The sequence below is a fragment of the Vanessa atalanta genome, unplaced genomic scaffold, assembly GCF_905147765.1.
Source record: "Vanessa atalanta unplaced genomic scaffold, ilVanAtal1.2, whole genome shotgun sequence".
Classification (NCBI taxonomy): Eukaryota; Metazoa; Arthropoda; class Insecta; order Lepidoptera; family Nymphalidae; genus Vanessa; species Vanessa atalanta.
In genome coordinates, this window is record NW_025919974.1 from 1,555 (window position 1) to 4,054 (window position 2,500).

Genomic DNA, 2,500 nt, shown 5'->3' on the forward strand with positions numbered 1-2,500 from the left:
GGGTAAAACGCCGGTTCAATATCAAAATCCTATCGCGGTGCTCTTCAGTGAGTGTCGAGATGGGCCGACAATTTTACTTTGAACAAATTAGAGTGCTCAAAGCGGGCTCAAAATGCCGCTTGAATATTTCGTGCATGGAATAATAGAATATGATCTCGGTTCTATTTTGTTGGTTTTCAGAACTCCGAGGTAATGATTAATAGGGATAACTGGGGGCATTCGTATTGCGACGTTAGAGGTGAAATTCTTGGATCGTCGCAAGACGAACATCAGCGAAAGCATTTGCCAAAGGTGTTTTCATCAATCAAGAACGAAAGTTAGAGGTTCGAAGGCGATTAGATACCGCCCTAGTTCTAACCGTAAATATGTCATCTAGCGATCCGCCGACGTTACTACAATGGCTCGGCGGGCAGCTTCCGGGAAACCAAAGATTTTGGACTCCGGGGGGAGTATGGTTGCAAAGCTGAAACTTAAAGGAATTGACGGAAGGGCACCACCAGGAGTGGAGCCTGCGGCTTAATTTGACTCAACACGGGAAATCTCACCAGGCCCGGACACCGGAAGGATTGACAGATTAATAGCTCTTTCTTGATTCGGTGGGTGGTGGTGCATGGCCGTTCTTAGTTGGTGGAGCGATTTGTCTGGTTAATTCCGGTAACGAACGAGACTCTAGCCTGCTAAATAGGCGTCGTCATTTAGGTGTGCTCGATTTCGGTCGAGCAACTCACTGGCGGCGTATTAAAATTCTTCTTAGAGGGACCGGCGGCTTCGAGCCGCACGAGATTGAGCAATAACAGGTCTGTGATGCCCTTAGATGTCCTGGGCCGCACGCGCGCTACACTGAAGGAATCAGCATGTTCTCCCTGGCCTAGAGGCCCGGGCAACCCGTTGAAACTCCTTCGTGCTGGGGATTGGGGTTTGCAATTATCCCCCATAAACGAGGAATTCCTAGTAAGCGCGAGTCATAAGCTCGCGTTGATTACGTCCCTGCCCTTTGTACACACCGCCCGTCGCTACTACCGATTGAATGATTTAGTGAGGTCTTCGGACCGACACGCGGTGGCTTCACGGCCGTCGGCGTTGCTGGGAAGTTGACCAAACTTGATCATTTAGAGGAAGTAAAAGTCGTAACAAGGTTTCCGTAGGGGAACCTGCGGAAGGATCATTAACGTAAATTATCAATCTCGAAAGAGTGCGATAATGAACGATAATAAAATTCTAAAACACAAATATCGACGTTCGGAATGTGTCGTTTCGATGCGAGGACGCGATTCTCACTCTCTCTCTCTCACACAGCAGTGTGTCCGAGTCAGAGTCCAGAGTCGTGTAACGCGTCCTATTCTGATATTTTTCGATGTCGATTTCGAGGAAAGTACGATGTGTTAACGCACATCGTCATCTTCAAATAAAATGTATATTTCTTTTTTTTTTTTTTTGTACTTTTTTTTTTTTTTAACTTTTTTTTTTTTTTTTTTTTTAATTTTTTGAATTTTTCTCTGTATACTAAAAATAAGAGAAAAAAACAAAAAAAAAAATAAAAATAAAAAAAAAATAAACTCATATCACTGGCGTATAGAATCGTTCGAGTGATCGTAGAAATTATAAAAATAAAACAAATTAAAAACCATTACCCTGGACGGTGGATCACTTGGCTCGCGGGTCGATGAAGAACGCAGTTAACTGCGCGTCATAGTGTGAACTGCAGGACACATTTGAACATCGACATTTCGAACGCACATTGCGGTCCGTGGAGAAACATCCAGGACCACTCCTGTCTGAGGGCCGGCTGTATAAAAATATAAACCACACTGTTCAATGTTTAATGTCGTAATGTCTATTATTTCGTAACCGACTCAATAGACTGACTGACGTTTCTCGAACATATGACGGTATCCGCGTTCGATGTGTTATATTACGTGTTTAAATATACTTAATATAAATCTCGTTCTCGGTCCGTTCAAATATAACAAATACGATGTGTATGTATGTTTACGTTTACATGCGTGTGTGTGTATATATTATTTATATTTTTATATACGCGTTCGTGTGTACGTTTACGTCACGGAGTTTCGTTATGCGACGTCAGAGAGACTGAGAGCGTCGCTCGTCGCCAGACGAGGAGCGCCCATCTCCGACCTTTCGATCGTTTCATTGAGTTGTTCTCGATCAAAGAGGGTAATCGGAGTTTAGGTGATCTCTTCGTCTCGTGATTATCGAGTACGTGCGTTTCTTTTGTTCATACTCTAATGTCAAAATTTCGAATACAAAAGCTCCGCGATCGTTACGACGTATACGAGACGAACGTGTTTATATGATGTGTAAATAAAGCGCGCTCGCATCGTTGAACGTGATGACATCGAAACATTCGTATATATATATATTGTATATATATCGAGTAGGCGGACTCGACGTCCGAAGAGCGCGTCGACGCCGACGTCGGAACGATCGGAATGAAAATTCTCTCTCGTCTCGACGAAAGCGGCGCCGTCGCGTTGACGGA

General features: G+C 44.0%; 2 non-coding genes across 2 annotated transcripts in view; both read left to right on the plus strand.

Annotated features, from left to right (window-relative positions):
- LOC125076518 overlaps window positions 1-1,168 on the plus strand; it is a 1,898-nt gene extending 730 nt beyond the window's left edge. The window contains exon 1 of the ribosomal RNA XR_007120475.1: window positions 1-1,168. This exon is cut by the window's left edge and continues 730 nt beyond it. This is a non-coding gene — a ribosomal RNA (small subunit ribosomal RNA).
- Window positions 1,169-1,628: 460 nt separating this feature from the next.
- Window positions 1,629-1,785, plus strand: LOC125076515. The gene has a single exon (XR_007120472.1). It is a non-coding gene; the product is annotated as a 5.8S ribosomal RNA (ribosomal RNA).
- The last annotated feature ends 715 nt before the right edge of the window (window positions 1,786-2,500 follow it).